Source organism: Phaenicophaeus curvirostris, chromosome 4, assembly GCF_032191515.1.
Source record: "Phaenicophaeus curvirostris isolate KB17595 chromosome 4, BPBGC_Pcur_1.0, whole genome shotgun sequence".
Classification (NCBI taxonomy): Eukaryota; Metazoa; Chordata; class Aves; order Cuculiformes; family Cuculidae; genus Phaenicophaeus; species Phaenicophaeus curvirostris.
In genome coordinates this window covers 44840225-44859688 of record NC_091395.1, presented here as the reverse complement: position 1 = coordinate 44859688, position 19464 = coordinate 44840225, and the positions used below count along the sequence as shown (strand labels likewise).

Below are 19464 nucleotides of genomic sequence, written 5' to 3'. Positions count from 1 at the left end.
ATAAAAGCCATTACATTTGCATATTCTAGACACAGCATGCCAAGGCATCCCATAGACACATTTTTTTTAAAATTACTGGTTTTTAGTTCTTCTTCACTTAAAAATTCCAATCCAGATTTGCAAATTTGAAAACAAAGTGATACCCTTGTGTGATTTTATTCTTTATGTTTCATGGCATTCTTGGATGGTCAAAATAGTCAAGTCTTGGCTTTAGAGCCATAAGCACTTTAGATAAAGCATTAGAAGTTTGGCTTGCATTTTCAAATAGTTATGTGAATATCCATTATGGAAATGTGATTCTTTCTAGCTGTCCTCTGCCAGCAATGGAATAGGCAGCAGGTAGTTTGGAGGCAAGTGTTAACACTTCGTAAAATAAGTTGCTGTGGTGCTGTTTAGCTGGCCATTGTAAAAGGGGGAACTTGATTCACTGCCTCTGAAGTTAGTACCCCAAACCATCTATGAAACAAGTCTTTACACTCAGCTATCTATTCCTTCTGCTATATCTGTGTATTTGCTGGCAGTTCTCCATTCTAATTCCTGTCAATTAGTTTTGTACCAAATTATTTCAGCTGGGTCAAATTGTGTTAGATTGATAGTAGGATATCTTATGTGTTTTGCTTTATATACACCTGTGAGTTAAGACTGCAAATTCTTTATGGAAGATGTCCATTTCTCAGTGTACGTACTTGGTTTTCAAATTATCAACAGAGCTGGAAGTTTGGATGTAGCTTAAGTTCAAGCATGGCTCAGAAGAATAATTATATTGCAAGCTTTCTTGCGGGTAATCCCCTCAGAAATCTATGGAACTCTTGTCATCTTCAGTATTGTATGAATTTTAGTTAGATTCCTATGAACTTCATCTTCTAGTAGGTTTAGGAACAGCTTCTCTTTATGTTCATTAAAATTGTGTTTTTCTGAACTAATTGCAGGTAATACTGTGAAAGTTTCACAATGAATACTTAAAATTGTAAAATCATTCTAATGGTACATGTAAAATAAGTCTTCTTAGAAGAAGCCACTCCTTTTCTTCTTGGACTTATTTTCTCTAGCACTGACATGTGAATAGTTTTTACTGAGGACTTTTTTTAAAGAGCAAAAAGATTTTTAGCTGTTCAGCACCTAAAAGCAAATAATTTTAAGGGGTAGATTTGGAACAATACTTTGAGGCCCCTACCCGCTTTTGATGGGTACAGTATACGATTATAAAATTTGTACCCTTAGATTTGCAGAACTGTGAAATCTAATTTCCTGTTTCTCATAATCCGGAACTAGTATTTCCTGCTGCAGGTGCTGAAATTAAGGTTGAAGTTTAGGCTTGTAAGAATCTAGTCTTTTAAAAGCAAGGTCGTGACTTCGAGGTAGTTGTTCTTACATGACTTACCTCAAGCCTGAGTGTATGTAGTATTCTTTCCAAAGACACATTCTAAACAAGGAACTTGGAATTTATTTAAATGTCTCTCTGAAGAGGGCAGAGATAAGCTTAGCAAAATGAAGTTTAAAAATTAAATTTTTTTAGACTGTGGTACTTTCAGAAGCTCTTGTTGGTCTGTATTCTCCCTTTAAAGGCAATGATGGAAGTGGTCCCTGTATTCATTAAAAATAGTTACAGGAAATTTGTGTGCTTTTTAAAATGCCAGTGAAAAGGCCTTGGTATCCAGCTTCTTACTATTCTAGTTTTAGGTTCAGCCCAAAATGACTAGTAAATACCTTTCAGAGAATACTGGAAAGATTGAAACAAAAGATGAAAAAAGCATCACACTTCAGTCTATTTCTCTCACTTGAAATACTGATTTTTTTTTTTTAATTCACATAGCCATTTAAGTCATTATTGTTAATGAGATCTGTGCTGAAAAGATTGGTGCCATCTGAATGAATCTACTAATCTTATTTGCAGTCTATTTAGTACTGAAAATGGCCTCACATGTGTATATATACACATTTTATATCATATTTTTTGCTGTCCTGGTAGATAGGTAATTACTTCTGCTTCCTAAAACTTGATGAGCATCAGAAGTTAATTTCAAATTATGTTCTGCATTTCAAGCTGGGATCCTGCAAACGCTAACCAGAGTTGAAAATTGAAGTCAGTGTGGTTTTGGTGTTTTATCATGCTTAACTTCTGTTCTGTCTGTATCAGCCACACCTTAAAGTTTGAAATGTCACCATCTAATTAAGGTAAAGGGTCACCTTAGTTTCATGAAGAGAATGAATCAGGAAATAGAGATCTCATGTTGTCATTAAAAAGGCAACAGTGTTTCAATATTGTATCATAAAGAGATTTGGCCTATTGACCTCTTTAGGTATGAATCACATAAGAGCACAGAGTTTTGTTTTGGTTATGTTTCAAATGCTATTTCTATTTTTAAAAGTACTATACAAATGGTTTGAAGTACTTCAGTTAGGGACGGTTTAGACTTTGATCCCGACTCACATGTTTCTAGTTCATGACATCATAAGCTGATTTTGTTATAAATAACTAAAAGCTGTACAGATACTATGTAAAAACATTAGTCATTTCCCCGATTCTATTGCTGTACTCTGGTTTCAACCTCTAGTCTTCAGATAACTGTCCATCATTTCTTTGTCTCTTTTCATGCTACTGATCAGAATGAAAAGGCTGAAAAATTAACATTATGTGCTTTTCTAATGCTTTCTTTATAAGCAATTTGTTTAATGCTGTGGGCATCAAATGTGTGTGGACTTAAATTGCAAGTCAGTCAGGTAAGGCAATGCAAGAAGCTTGATTTGGACACTAGATTTGTAATAATTAAATATGTATAATTAATTTGTAATTTGTAATATTTATAAATATAAAATTTGTAATAATTAAAATGTAAATAATTAAATGAGTCCTTACATTTATCTGCTGATGTGTGAGTGGGAAAGAAAATGTGGGGCAACTACTGTCTCTCTGTGGGAATCGCCAACAATTTGGTACATGTTAAAGCCTATTTTTGGGGTCATGCTCAGTTTCATAAAGTCTTGGGAGCCTCGATGTCTCTGGGTAGTATGTACATTGATACTAATCTCACACAGATGCCTTAAGTTTTCCATTCTGGCCCTTCCAGCCCTAGAGCTTTTTGAACTTCTTTGCAGGAGTCGTAGTTCATGCTGTGTATAATTAATCTGTTGTCTTTATTGTGTAGGTCTAACTTCATAAATTAAGTCTGTGCCTGCCAATAACATGAGGCCAGTAGCTTGACAGGCCAGTTCTGACGTATTAGAAATGAAAGAGTGAGAAATAGCTTTACCATACCCTCTGAGCTGATTGTAGAGCTGGAGTCCATGGCACCTTTAAAGAAAGAGGTGATTCAGCTCTGCTCTTGAATAAGGTAATTTCTAAATCTGTAAGGGATTTTGAGCTGAGTCCCAGTGTAACACGGTATTTTCTTTAAGTCATATTACTTCCTTTGGTGTTGTCTGTTGACTAAGTTTCGCTTATACCTATGACTGCCCTGCAGGCCCTAGAACTTTCTATGCTGTGTGCAATGCAATATAAACAGGTTGTAGGCTGCCAGCTGGGCATTCCTGGTCATGCTTTGACTGGTGTATGTTTGGAATTTGAGCTACATTCTGTATATCTAAATCACCTGGGCTATTACATATCAGGCTTAAATTGTAGGAAAGGACACCTTGGTTAGAGCTACGAATAAAAACTAATGCTAAAGGTAACTAAGTAAGGAGTTTCTAAAGAAGTTAGAATATCTTTCTTGCTGGATTCCTTCTGAAACATGCTGATCAACTGTCTGTCAGGAATGATACACTTTAGAGTCGATTTTGCTGTTACAAAGCAGATGAACAAGATGGCCTGGAGATCCCTTCTGTTTGATATGAGAGATCATAGGAGAACTGACTCAAATTCAGTCTGCTGCTTCTGGTATTGTCCACAGTCAGAATGATTTCTGCCTACAGACTGATATGGCTTGGTTTGTAGCGAGAATTCTTTTCATACACTTCATGAATAACCAGCCTGTCACTGCTATCCCATGAAAAATCCCTTCAGAATCAATCTGTAGATAAAACTTATGCGAAGGCATAAGGATGTGTGGTTTGAAGTAAAATTATGTGGTCATAAGGAGAGTGTAAGTTCTGCAAGGAGGTGGTGCAGATAGATAGAATCATAGAATGAGTTGGAAGGGACCTTTATAGGTCATCTACTCCAAGCCCCCTGCAGTAAGCAGGGGCATCTTCAACAAGATAAGGTCACTCAGAGCCCCGTCCAACCTGAACTTGAATGCTTCCGGTGATGGGGCTTTTCTCTGGGCAACCTGTTCCAGTGTTTTACCATCCTCATCATAAAAAAAGTTTCCATTTGAAACCATTACACTTGTCCTATTGCAACAGACCCTACTAAAAAGTTTGTCCCTATCTTTCTAATAAGAAAGTATCTCTGAAGTATTGAAAGGCCACAACAAGGCCTTCCCAGAGCCTTCTCTTCTCCAGGCTGAACAACCCCAATTCTCTCAGCCTCTCCTCATAGCAGGGGTGTTCCATTACTCTAATCATTTTCCTGGCCCCTCTCTGGACCTGCTCCAACAGGTCCACGCCTTTCCTGTGATGAGGGCTCCAGAGCTAGATGCAATACACCAGGTCGTGTCTCATGAGAGTGGAATAGAAGGGGAAAATCATTCCTGCTGACCTGCTGGCAGTGCTTCTTTTGGTGCATCCCAGGATATGGTTGGCTTTCTGGGCTGCATGTATGTATTGCTGGCTCGTGTTCAGCTTTTCATCTACCAGTACCCACAAGTCCGTGGGCAAAAGCACACTTCTAGGCCTTGGAGCTGCTGTGTTTTCCCAATAGCCTTGGTGCCCTCAAGTTTGGCATATTTGGCTAACTTTCTAGACACGTTGTGTGTGGCAGATTCCACCTCTCAGGAACTGATGGCCAGACATGCATTGTGATGTGCCAGATGACGTGCTTTTCTAGTGATACATTCGTTAATTTAATTAAGAAAGGCATTCATGATGCCCATGTCCTTGGTTAGGATACCAGTCATATGATGGAACTGCTTCAGCACCTTGTACAGATGGATGCAGTAATTCTCCTTTTTGCTGTTCTTGTGATGCTTGTAGCCCTTCTCTGAGGTTTTGGTGACAGCATTCTTGGAGTTCTTATTGGGAGCAGGAGCTGACTTGGTAGGCTCAGATAGCTTGGCAGCACCTTTTCTCACCAATAAGCAACATAAAAGTGGGCAAAGGTAGAGGCTGTGCAGCTGCAAATGGCTTGAGTCCACTGGTGGCATGTACCTGAGCTCTTGAAATAACTACCTTCTTTGCAGCCTGAAGGACCGGTGGCTGTCACGATGGTGTGAAACTGTGAGCAGCAAAGTTTGCTGAAGCAATTGTATCTCAATGAACTTTAGCTGACTTTAGCTGGATTTGTAGTGTTAATATCCTGTGTTGCAATTAGAGGTAGGAAACTAAAATGCAAATGTTGAATCTTGCTGAAAACCAGATATTGCCTTTGAGATCCATCTCTCAAAAAATGTAGATCAGAAAATATCAGACTCTGACAATATTAGCTTGTATTTTAGTATGCAGAAGAATTATCTACCGGTAGCTGGAAGTCTTTAAAGCTTTGCACAGTTGCTTATGTCTTTAGGTTGTTTTTTTCAGTGGATTGTTGTAACAAAATGGGTAAACTGATGAAAGGAACATCTAAGGAGAGATGGTTCTCTACACTGCTTTTACCTGTTGTCTGACTTCTAGCGAGAGGTTTTTACTCGGATAAGGTGACAAATATTCTCGTCACCCTGAGTCTGGATGCCCGAAAGTTTCAGCTGCAGTAGGTTTGCTGTCCCATCCTCTATGATATGAGTAGCAGAAAATGTTGAAATTACTTGACTGGTAAAACTAAGAACTGTTTTTCATATAGATGCCTTGTTTTTTTCTTCAGTAAATTGGCAGCTTAGCAAATTTGCTGAACAATATTGTGTTAATTATTGATAAGCCTAAATTCCTTTGTGGATTTAGTCATGATAATTGGAATAGAAATTCAGTACAGATTGTGGAGATGTAAAGCTAGTGTGACCATAATCTGGTGGTTTGAGAAAGAGCAGAATGGCATTAGGCCATGTGTGCTCTGTAACTTAAATCTCTGTGAAGTGAAAGGAGGGAACTGGGACTTGTGGTTCTGTGAATTTCTTTTACTTTGCATGGGCCAGCTATCTTGAGCCTGAGGGGGCCAGCTGTCATCAGGAGCATGCATGGCCTCATAGCCTAGTGATGGCAATTCTCCTGTGAGAAGAGGGCACAGTATTATCCATGGCCAGCTGTCAGAAGGTTAATTTCTCAGAGTATATTGTTTGGGTGCTAATATTTCAGGGCAACTGGAGGAGAGGTAGTTACTCAAATTTTCATTTCTCCTAGGTAAATTCCCTTTATTAAGCTAGAGGGAAAGAGTCAGGCTCTTCACTGTGATCCACATGAAGTCTGTAATTACTATATGAAAGATAGGACAGTGTCTTCAAAAGGCCAGACAGTAGCTTGTTGCTTAGTATTCTGTGTCATTAAAGTGGGAGATGTGACTGTTAAATCCTTCTGGAAATTTGATCCAGCTTTTCATTATCAGTCACAGGTGTTTTAATGATCATCAGTACAGTGTTTTTTAAAAAAATTAAGTGTGCGGGGTAACACCATCTTCCACAGTTTTTAAGAGTGAGAATAACCTGAGAACATTTTATGGATGTTTGTGCTTCATACATGAAGTTGATAAAACACAATTTTGTACATGGCAGTTGTCACCAAAGTGGATTCATCAGTGTGAGATACCACTTGCTTGATCCAGCAGAAGAGTTTTAGATAACTGGGAATTTTACTGTTTATATATATATATATGCTTAGTAATTTGGGTATATGTAAGAAGGATATTTTAAAGATTGTCACTTTGGATTTGGGCTCAAAACCCCTTTTGAGCAGCTAGTTCAAAAACCAAATCATTTGATTACCAACAGTCAGTTGGTAAGCGAGCTGTTAAGGACTGCTGGTTTACAATCCTAGCTTGTCTGAGGTTTAGGCCTTAAGGGAAGCTCTGCTACCCAATGCCTCCAGCACCCTTCCAATAAACTCCACAATCTTCCACAGTAGTTGAACACATCCTAGAAGAAAATTAGTCTGAAAGACAAATAACCTTGTACAAAGTTCTTAGAACAATGAACTAGCATTGTGTATCAAGAATGAGATAAACAATAAGCTTCTATTCTCCTTTTCCTGAAAAGGCCTTTTTATATTTATTTCCTCATATATCTTTAACTGTTTACTCTTGGAACAGAGGAAGTTAGTTTTACTAGCAAAATAGTGCTCTTAGCAGGCACGTCATTCTCTTGGTCTAGTTTCATAGTGATAGCTGCCGTAACTGTAGTGGCTTTTCACATCATTAGGAGAGCACTTATGTCATTTGCGACCAGTTGTATGAAATTTATGTGAGTATTGAAGCTGGTTGCAACGGATGATCAAAAGGGTCTAAATATTTTGATAATATGCTTTTAATAGTTGGAGTTTTTTAAATGCATATGATTTCACTTCAGGCTTGAGAGTCTCCTTCAGTTCAAGCCAGTTTTGCCAAAGGTGACTGACAGAAAATCTGCCACTAGCCATATTTCCAGCTTCTATTTAGAAAATATTAATTTTCAGAGAGGTATTGTCTTGGTAAGCATGTAATTTTGTTTTGAGTTAAGTATATTAGATCTTAAAGAAGCGTAAAGACAGTCACAAATTCATGGAAGCTGGCCCTATATCAAAGCCTTTTACACCTTCGATAACATCTAGCCATAAAGACAGTCAGTGACACTTAGTAGCTTTTATAAAAGTTATCAGAAATATCCAGATTCCTGAAAAGTATGTTTTACATTGTATAGTAAATTCAAATTAGTGTGATGGCAGACCTGCTTATACACAAAATGCCTTTCACAAAAATCTGACTGGGGTTACAGGTTACAGTCATATAATTTTTTTTTTTCTATCAGCAGACATTGTATTGTAATTGGGAGGGAGGGAGGAAAGGAGGGAGCAGACATAACAAATTCCAAAGTCAAAAATGAGGACTGAACATTGCTAAAGACAGATGGTGTCTTTTAAAGAGAACGCAGATTTGCTGTTCTAGGGAACAGCAGAGACAACTCTTCGTTGAACATCTGCCACTTTGCACAAACATCGGTTGGTGTTAATTAAATGAAAGCATTAGTCTTCATATTTGATGTCTCGATCCATGTCTTGCAAATGTGTGAGTTACCAGTAAAACACTTCTGTAACAAATTCAGAAGGCCTTTTGGATACTCTGATGAATCATTGATTGCCTGATAACTCTTGGCTGGCTCTTGGGTGCTTTGAGTAACGCAAGCCAAATCCAAACACAATTCCAAGCTGCTTCTTTTTGGTCTTCCTTCACAGTTTCCTGATTTTTCTAATGATTTACGTAGGGATGAACACTTTTATACCAAACCTGGAGAGAAAAGTTTAATAACTTTACCATTACCTATTGATATTAGTGAGCTGAACCATCTACCATTAACTGTTTGAATGAAGTCATGAAAAAAAACCACCTTTTTAGGCAGGATGGAGCTCTGTTTTTTAAATGTGAAGGGCTGTTTTGGGATGTACTGAGATACTGGAAAATTGCTTATGTGGGAAACCAATGTGCTAACAGAGCAATAAAAGAAAAAGAATTATTCCATTATACAAACTTCACTCACCTTGGAATGTTTTGTTAAAGGTGAGAATTCTCTAACCAGAACTTCGGTATGGGAATTGTGAAGCCACAAAGCAGTGGTTTCCTATGCTAACAAATAATGATTGAACCTAATATAGTAAGTAGGATAAAAGTATAAGCTGACCATCAATAAATACCTTTACAGTAGTTTTGTGGTACTTGTAAGTATCATGTCTTAGATATGAGTGAAATAGAGCAGAAATGTTCTAAGTGAGGTGTTGGCTGTTTCTATCAATGAAATGAACCTCAAACCAATTATCAAGAAACAGACTGTCCAGGCGTGTGTTCTGATCAACTTGTGGCCTTTGTGACTCTTCTGACCATGTTCATACTGTACATGTATGTATATGTATATTCATACTGCACACCTACAGGTACCAGAGTGAAGGCCAATTACAACTCATCTGATGATGCTAAACTAAAAATGCTAACATCTAACTGAATTTTATAAATTAAACTACTGTCACTTGGGATTAATCTTTTCCCATCCATTTTCATCCTTTTGCTTTATAGGCCTATTATGCATTTGTCTGAAGACGGGCATCCCTGGCAGTAGGTTCAGTCAATGCATGCATCCATGAGGTTTTATCCTACATTATGTAGGAACAACCAGAATTAATACATATTTTATATGATCTATGTGTAAGTAGATATTCCATCCTGCCTAGGAGAATAGCCACATTTCATAGCTCCATTGTTATTCAGCAGTGGAAGCTACGCAAAGCACACCTGAGAGACTGAAAAAGTTTCATCCTTATCCATAAGACTATTCACGATTATGTGCATCTAAGACATTTGCAGGACTAACTGAAGTCCAAGAAAACTTACCTCCTGTCCTGTAGGCTTTTTCAGTAATCTGGAAAATACTCATTTCAGAGATTGAAATGGTCAGTTCTATGAAAGAACGCTCAAGACTTCTGCAAATGGACAATGCATGCATTGTACTTGCATTGCCTAATGTTATGTACGTTTAATGTTATCTGTCTTACGTCAGTTCAAAAACAAGAAACAGGGTTATTTGGAAAAAAAATGAAAAAAATACTATCCATACTCCTTGTTTCGTCCTGAACCAGGTAACATGCTATTCATTTAGACACTTTATCATGTTACTGGAGGGTATTCCACTGCTATTAAAAGATCTGAATGGAAACATGTACAGACAAATATAAAGAAAAAAGTCATTACACCTGGTTGTACAGTGTTCATCTGCATCTCTTGAAATGTACACAGGGAGACTTCTCAAAAGGAGGATTCTTCTTCAGCTATTCCATGTGAAGCTTCAGTGACTGAGCTTTCAACTGTATTTGAAAGATTAGGTCTAGAAAAGTTGAGATTTCCCTTATACAAATATGCAGCGGAGCAGGTATGCCTCTCTTGTTTATCAGCACATTGAATAATCTTCCATATCTCTCATCTATCACGACTCTTTCTTCTGGTTTATCAGAACTCTGCGCTGTAATTTCTGGATAGGGAGCTGTTCGAGACTTGCACCAAGTACCTACATTAGCCGTGTGGACTGTATACTTCTCAGTCATGTTTGAATTGTTTAATACCAACAATTGATTAAATTGTACTGCCATGTGCTACTAAAGAAATTGTGTGCTTGATGTTAGTGTTACTAGGAGCCACAAAATGGGAGATATGCTTATCATCAGTCTCTGGAAAGCATAAGGTGACAGACAATATGGGTAGCAGTGTCATATTGGCTGGTTTAGTGATGAATATATAGATAGAGTTTTCTTTGAGAAGTAGGTGATACATATGATATTTATGGCATCTAATGTTTTCTGTAGATTAAGATCATCCAATTTATCTCTATATATACCAAAACTGTGCTTTCATCCTGTTTAGTACATTTTGTAAATACTAATAGGTACAATGTTATTTGCAGTCTGTCAGAGCTTCTGAGATGTATAGAGGGACATCTTGCAAGCTGCAAAAAAAGTTAAACCACTGGTGGTTTTCCCATGACTTAGTTTATCTGTGTTGCCTGAAACTTAAAAGTTGTTAGCTTTTATGTACCCATCAAGATGTTTCGGGGTCTTTTTCTGTTGTTGTTAACTTGTATTGATACTTTACATTCCCTGACATTTTTACATTATGGGAGGAAAATCTGCCTGGTTGGGATGTTGCAGAAGAAGGCAGGGAGATCTTTATCGTGTTACTGAATGGCCCTAGTTAAATCTTCCAAATTAGCACTAGTGCCAAAACTGGAAACTTAAGATGCAAACAAGACTACTGGCTTCGGTCTTGGTAAAGTGATTTGTCCTGACCTCAAATGTGTATAGCAGCCAGATATGATGCTCTTGGATGCAAATAGTACTTACATCTCAGATGAGCCATTGTTTAAAGAAGGCAAAGCGTCTTCAGAGTTGGCCAAACTCAAAACATGTTTTTCATATACAAAGATATCCATGGTGGTTTGTTTTCTGAGCTACAAGTAATAGCCTTCAAGGTCCCAGATTTCCTTTGAACAGTATTTTCATTCATAATCCACAGTAGTTGTTCCATACTCTTACTGTTTCTTTAAATAAAAATTTGGACAATGAACAAATTCTTTTTTGCTATGGATTTCCTGATTATTTTTTTTTTTAGCTTGGGACGCTAGTTATTCTGTATTGCATTTTCATTTTGATTGTAGGAAAGCCCATTGCTGCTGAAAATAGCTCAAACGTTCTTAGAACAAAAACATCAGCCAGCAGCTCAGATTCTTTCTCTTTTTCTTTTGCAGACTCTTGCACATGAGTTAGATTAATTTCTTGAGAGAGACCTTCATAAAGGGCTAAATAAACAAGGTCTACAAATACAAAGTTTTCTTACTTCCTCTGCATTTGAGACACAGCTAAACTCGTCTGTCTGGTAAGTCATATTTTTCTTAAGGATCTGTCTTCCTTCCTGTCCTTACGATTTGAATTCTTGAGTTTCTAATAAGCGGTCAGAGAAAACCAGCTTCTGTTTGCTAGTTGTTCTGCTGCATGCTCTGTAGGAAGTACAAAGAGTAATCTGCAAAGGCATTACTGTTCTGCTTTTATGAACTTCAAAATAGTGCCTATGATTCTGCATGTTACTTTGGTATAAGTGGGGTTTTATTTGTTTATCTATTAGTTTGTTCTTGGTTTGCTGCAATGAAATCATTAAACATTTTAAAGCAAAACTGGCAGTTGTTCCAACTTAAAATTCTTTACCTGTTTAAATGTTCTGAATTTAATGAATTAGCTTCAGAATTTGTATTGCAAAGTATATTCTGCATCGAGTCAGAGTTTAAAAATAAATTTCCCCAGAAATTCATTCATGTCTTGTTGCCTGCTGGTTTCATCTTGTGTAGATAAAATAGCTTCATGTTACAGAGGCAATGGCATATTTTTCTTGGTGGTGTTCCTTTTTGATAGGACAGTAAACATGCTTGTCAGTAGTATTTAATTTGATAATATAATTCTGTAACAGCTCTATTAAAGAGATATTTGTGGCTTACGGAGCTTCTTTGGGGTTTGATTGTACTGCTTGAAACAATTCTTTTAAATTGTTATGAAGTTATAACTGAGTACCACACAAACAAAAGAAAGTTTTTACACTCTTCCTTCTGTTTGTATTCTTTCTTCTGATTAAAATGAAGAAAATCTTAGAAGAGTTGAAGATTTTTTGCTCAGTGCTGTGGCTTTTCTAAGCAATTGGCTAGCATTAAATGGCATCCCTTATATACCTAGTCCATCTGATCACTTTTACTGTTGTTTCGGAAAAAGCAGAACTGAATCTGGTTCCATTGTGATGTTTGTAGTATTGTTTTTGTTTGATACTGATGTTCACCCATGGGTTGAATTATGCTTGTTCTTCCTTACTTCCTTAAGCTATTAGCTACTGATGATATAATATAATTATCTACTTGAAATCATGGGAATTTTGATACCAGGCATACCTTGTTTCAAGAGAAACAGTATCTATTCTTTCCCCCCCCCCATTTTTTAATTATATTATATTCCTTTTGGTTTAAAGTCTTCTCTATTTCTGTTTGCTGTCACATATAAAGCTGCTTCCTTGGTTGTGCAGACCATTCTGTCCTTGTGCCTCCTAAGTTCTTTTGACCACACTCTAGTGAATACTTCCGTTGCATTGATGGTTTTCATATAAAAAGCGTTTGTCACTGGAGACCTACTTCATAAGAAGCCGAAGCTTCTGAATGGACTTAAGACGCTTCAGAGGCCATGCTGTAGTTGCTGTTTGAGCAATGCAGACATCTGTGATTCCTTAACATCTCCAAAAGACATAGCTGGAGGAGAAAGTACACAAAATTAGGCTGCATAGCAGACAAAATATTTAGCAAGTATTTCCCTGGGTAAAGGAAGGGCCAAGGATGGTGTATTGATGGTAATTTTTTAATTCATGTAACTTTGAAGTTACTATATAAGACCAAGTTTTAGCTTGGTACTGAGTTTTTGACTGAGTAACATACAGGTTCCTGTAAGTCAGGTATCTGGCATGCTAACGCAATGCAAATTTTAGCTGAGTGAACTTGGCACTAAAGTCAGCTAAAGGGAGGAAATCTCAGGAGAGCAGTGGAATTTCTTTTGTCGTGTAAGTATACCTCTGCCTTCATTATGAACAAACAGTAACTCTTTTGTGCAGATTTCTGCTTTTAACAGTGTGTCTTTATTCACTTCCCAAAGGTGGTGTCAAATACATTGAAAAAAAAAAAAATTCTTATTTGGATTTTTTATTTTACTTAATGCTACATCCCAGGGAACCCATTTAGTCTGGAATGGCCTAACACCGTTGTTTGTAATTGTATGTGTGCGAAGAATAAAGGCTTGCTTGGAACAATTTAGGTCCCATAAATATGCTCTCTCCATATTGCCTTCATAAGCTTTAGAGGGGTGAGAGTCAGGTATATCTACAAGTATTTTATGATGAAAATATTTGATGGAAGTATCTCAGAAATGCTTCCTTCTTGCCAGTGTAAGTGTTTTCCAATGTATGATATTACTGAATTGTTACTTTGAGAAATAATAGATGGTGATGGCTTGAATTTCTTGTTAAAAGCTTTGTGCTAGTATTAATAATCTTAAATTAATACGCTGTTTAGTCACAATGTGCCGATGTGGCTTCCACTGTGTGATCCAAGTTCAGATCACTTATTGAGGGCAACAGGGTTTTATAGTATCTGTTTTACATGGGAATCTGATCCATGAGCAAATTGGATTGCTTAAGCGAATCAGAGTAATGTGTTGAAGCTGCATGGGTTTAATATGTGACAGTGCTGGAGAACAAGAAAATTAAACTGGAGAGTAAGACCTGGTGATAGAGAAGATTAATCTCAGTGAAAGGCCATCATGCAGGCACCTCTTCCTTGTGTTAGCCTCAGACTGGTGATATACCAAAAGAGAGGTTTTGAGAACATGTGCATTCTTACGTGAGAGCCACGACCTGTGTCTGCACTGGACTTAGCTGGCCATGTGCTATTCTCAAATGGCACTAGATAGCTCTGGGAAAAGTTTGTGATGTGATTCTGTATGTAACTAGGTGCTTTAGAGGGCTGCAACTTTTGTGGGCACCCTGGTTAGCTCCTGTCTGCAGTAACCAAAGATGGCAATGCCTCATTCTTGCTTCTGGGGCTTAGGCTGTGCTTGACCTCTTGATAGATCCAAATGAACTAAGAACTAGCAAGATTCCAAGATTCTCACAGTAACGTCATCAGTAACCTGTGGTTTGGGATAAGAGGGTAAAATTATTCACTTTTATTAATAATCAAGCATAGCAGCAATGAGTATCTATTGTCAGGATTGCTAATTGAAACTACAATGTTCAGGCTTATAGTTGTTTAACCTTTCTTAAAAAAAAAAACAAACAAACCAACCTGTCACTTGAGATAAATATTTTGCTGATTCTGCAGCCACAAAAGTATTCATTTTCCATCATTGACAGTCAAAAGCAGGTTTTTTTTGCATATAGAACATATAGGAGAAATTTGATTTTCACTTATGCCTCAAGTTTTGAGTTTTGTTTGGCTAATTTGTGTTTGAGTTTGTAAAATACTGATTTAGTAATAAAGTTGGATGATACATAGTATAGAATTTTCCTGTTTAGCTGCCTGTGTGCTTGTACTTTAAAATAAAAGCCTGCCTATGCGCTGTCTCTTCCTAAGTCAGCATTTACCCATACATCCAATAAGTATGTTTTAATCTGTTTTTAAGGTGGCTCACATAAGGCATTACCTGCTTATGTTTGTATTGAAGACTGCATTTGTCTCTGTTTTATTATATTAGTGGCATAAGAATTAGTGTGTTTCATTAGTGGCTTATGTCCCTAAACGTTTAATGCTGCTTAGAAGGCTGGATTTTCTTTACTGCTGGAGGCAATTTGAGCACTTGAGCTGCTTCCATACTTGAGACTGCTAATGACTTGTTCCATAGAAGAGCTTCTTTGTTCCCTATAAAAAATAAAATCATTTAGTATAAATGCAATTAAAAAGGGACTAACCTGGTACAAAGGATATTCTTAACATGCCTATCTTCCCTAGACTGTGAAAAAACAGCAGGCAAGAAATGTAGTAGCACTTCCATCTTTTTGAAGCTATAAGTGTGAGAAACAAGGTCTAGTATGCAGGAAACATCTTCACTTTGGAAGTGCTCCATGAAATACTTGTAGAGGATTCAGTAACTCATGTGATTAATATCAGCAGATCTAAGTGATCTAAGAGATGAGATGCAACTGGATGCAGCAAAACTATATGGGTGACCATCAATCTCTCAGATCTCTGGATCTTTTAGAAAGCAGTGAATTTCTTCTCCAAAGTCAAAGGAATTAGAAGTGAGAACAGTGGGGATAGATAGTAAGTATTTTAAAAGATACTATTATCTTATTTACTTCCTGGAAGGCAAGGAAGTGGAGGAGGCAAGAATGGGAAGATAAGCTCTGCTGCTTATGTAAAGAGGCAGTCCATTTAGAGAGCTAGATCCTCAGTCTTGAGAGTACTTAGTCCTTCAGTCCTTGAGTCCTTATTAGTAGAAGGAATATTTCAATGGTTTTCATAGCCTTCAATATACAGAATTATCTAGTTGATCTTCCCACAGTGATGGTTAGCTAAATAAAGGCAGTTGGAACTTGCTTTCAGAGGCCCATTAGATTTCCAAATGCTGTAAAATCACTTTTTTGTTTCTGCTTCCCTCTGGGTCCTGAACAAAGCTTTCCAGTGCTGACAAGGGTATCTGGTGGCTGATTTTTGGCACATTAGAGTTTAGGTCCTAAGTAACGGTTTAGAAGTGGGAATAAAATTTATGTAAGACATGGTTAAAAATCAGGATATGAAATGTGTGTGCTGAACAAAGCACTTAGATGGTATAGCTTAAAATCTGGAGATATTCTGATGTACTAGGAGACTCTGCTTTCATCTGTGTCAGAAAAAGTGAATAAAAATTACCTTAGACTTCTCAAAGCAGAATTAAGCTAATATTGAAAGCCTTTGAAAAATCATTCTTAAGGTATGTCCCAACTGTATTTGCTGGGAGGTTCCTAGAAGCCTACCTGCAATGTAAGAAGCTAGATCAACGCTTCATAGTGTTCTCAACACTTTTGGAGTAGCTAAAGCATTTTACAGTTATGACTTTTTGTGAAATGAAAGATGCTTTATTAAAATTGAGCAGATGTACTGTTTAATCTACTGCTTGAACTGGAATTTAATATTGTCTTAAGGATGATGTTTCTGAAAAGTATCATCATCAACTGCTGGGTTTTTTTTAAAAAAAAAAAAGCTTAGAGTTTGAAGGCTCAAAAAATCTAACTAGGAAAATATGTGAGTTCCTGGAATGTACTGCAAATGGGCCATACTGAATTCTTTGAACTCCTGAACTTGATGTCCTGTGAAGTTTGTATGTGCTAGTGACAAAGGTTGCTATACACTGGCCTTTCCACCCCTATCTGCATTTTCCTCCTTTGTGTAAATAGGATAAACGTAAATCCACTGGCTTAGAAATAATTGTGTGGTTTCTTGCTTTGTAGCAGCTGACTGCATGGTGGTTTTCTAGCAAAACACTTAAGTGACAGGCGGCAGGTCAGCATGGTGTTGATCTGTCTTCCTATGATCTTGGAAGTTTCATCCAAATGACTTAAAATGCCTAGATTTCTGTGGTGAGATGTGCCAAATATTTGCTTCTAAAATGAAATGATTAGTCAAGAAATTTTTGCAGCTGTCTAGATATGTATGAAAATACATACAGCAGTAGTAAGGAATAGGTAGAACAGCTGAAGTGAACCAAGAGCTGAACAAACTTGTCAACTTATTTCAGGTTTAAAATACTGTTATTATGTGATATTGGCAAGGAGCCTGCTTTTGTTAAATTTTCAGGTCTTTGTATCCCTTGTGTCCAGGTAGAATAAAAAGCAGTAGTGTCAAAATAAAGCCCTACATTTTGAAGTCTGTTCCACTCTTAGCAATAGCATATACTTGACCAAAATATTTTAGAGTGGGAGAACTGTTTCCAGTGGAAATTTTGGCTTGTTTGAGTAAGTCCTTTATAAGCCAGCAAACACAGCAGTGCAAGTTTGAAAGACCTTTGGGTCAGCTCTTGGGTGCTCTCGTGTATCCATTTGAATTACATGCATGTTGTTATATCCAACTGCATTATCATACACAGCAGTAGTCTACAGGGTTCTACAGCTAACAGAAGAGGAAATCTCAACAGAATTAAAAACTTAACATCCTGTGTGAAGTGTGTGCATCTTACCTATTGATTAATTTTTCTGGCAATAACATTTCTGGGTGTAAACCTTCCGGTTTTCTTTTCCCTTTGTTATTACAGTATCGTAAGCAGACACGTTTGATGTCTAGTTTTTTTCTCTGTTATTATCACTGTGTAATTTCACAAGTGTTGCAAATAACTTTAGTGTTCCATTGCATATGTTACACTCTGTAACACTTAACACTTGTAAATTCCTTTCTGAAAACTCACAGCAGTAACTGTCTTCCTCAAGTCAGGAAAAAGAAATGATTGCATGGATTATTTTTTCATTGAATTGTATAATGAGCAGTCACGATAATATCTCCTAAATGCACTTATAAGTCAATGGAAATGCATTGATTCTGGCATAGTTATTCAAATGATACAGAGATTTTCATATCGCTTGGATGAAATTGATAGAAATTATTCCTGGCAATTTGTAGTAATACCCAATTAAGGAAAAGTCCTATCTGTCACTGCTATAAAGGCAGTGAACAAAGAAAACTGATGTGTTGTCTGGACAAAATCAAGTGTAATGAATGAGCAGTGATAGCCATGGCACTGAGAACCATGCTAATAACCAACACCAAGATTGCTAGCATAACCATGCAAACCACTATCCTGCTTTAGGCAAATGGACCATGTTCAAAGTTGAGTGTAAGACCATTCAGTTTAGACCATGGTAACTGGTTTGGCCCTTCAATTATAGCTGTGCTACTAACATGAACTGTAACATGTCAAACTTTAGTTTTTCAATCATTTCTTTCATAGCTTCTTCCATAGCTTCTTCCATTTTATGCTGTTATTGGCTAAGTGTCATTGCGTTTAACAGTGACACTGATAAAAGTCACTATGTGATTATTTTCTGTAAAGCATCTGCCTGTACTGTATACTAGAGTTGTTCTGTACCACATGGAAGCAAGGAATGACAGATCATGTTACTTCGAATTACTAACCGTAGATTGCTGCATTTTAATTATAAAGGTTTTGACTGTAAACATTGTGTGGTGAAGCAATCGGGCCAAAAAATAGATAATAGCATATATAGGCCTAAGTTCTTAGTTTCAGTCTGATCCAGACAAGTCACACACTGTTTATGATAGCATAGCAGTTTGGTCTGCATGAAATCATTTGAACTCTTTAGTCCATTTGACACAGGCACTTCTTTGCTGGCAAAGCAGTATCTCCTGAGACAAGACCTCATGGTGTTCCAATCTGGCCATGGCCTCTTCTGCGTCTGGAATAAACAAGTCCAAACTCCTTTATCTCTCTGTCCCTGCAGGTTCAGCCCAAGGCATATTTATCAAATGAGGCTAGGACAATTTTGGTTTTGCTGTTAATTCCAAACATTTTATGAGGAATAAATACAGCACTTTTTTTTTTTCTAAGCAATGTAGGAGGCATAATTGTATTTCAAAACCCAAGTGTTTATTGGCAAGACACATGTTGGACTGATTGTGATAAAGTAGAGCTTCACAATGGATTTGCACACAAGTGAAATAGTTGCAGGAACAGTCAGAGTATGGAGAATTAAGCTGAAGAATAATCTCTCAAAATCTGCAATATAAAGACCTGGTTTTGAACCAAATGTCTTTGGATTTTTTTTTAAATAGGCTTATTTCTGACCATAATGACCTGCATGAGAATTCTCTGATATTTGAAATTAGGGCATAGATTTAGCTATGGATATAGATTTATGGGAAGAGAAAAGGACCACAAGGTACAACAACAACTACAACAACAACAATAAATCTTTCCTGCATAAGAATGGGCTTGATTTGATGCTTCAATTCAGGCTGCTCATCAAACATCTTTTTAGAATAATTTTGTCCTGACAGCTGCAGCAGATATAAAACTGACCGACACTGTGATTTTGAGGGTTTTTTGCTTTCTAGTGGACTCCAGATCTTGATGACCTTTTGCTGAAAATAACTTAACTTGCAGGAGCCATAACAAGACAACTATTTGAGGTTGTGGTGAAGGCTCAGCTCTTTGGACTGTGTTTATCATTCCATGGATATGATAGCTAGAAAAACAGAGGAAATAAAA

General features: G+C 37.1%; 1 protein-coding gene and 1 pseudogene across 3 annotated transcripts in view; one reads left to right on the top strand and one right to left on the bottom strand.

Moving 5' to 3' along the window:
* The window catches only part of SORBS2 (sorbin and SH3 domain containing 2), a 232010-nt gene that overhangs the window by 83046 nt on the left and 129500 nt on the right, over positions 1-19464 (top strand). For all 3 annotated transcript variants that reach the window (XM_069855894.1, XM_069855895.1, XM_069855896.1), the window contains exon 2: positions 11439-11566. The gene's annotated coding sequence lies outside the window, so the exon portion shown is untranslated. The remainder of the gene's footprint in view (positions 1-11438; positions 11567-19464) is intronic.
* LOC138720378 (histone H2B-like) lies at positions 4731-5243 on the bottom strand (annotated as a pseudogene).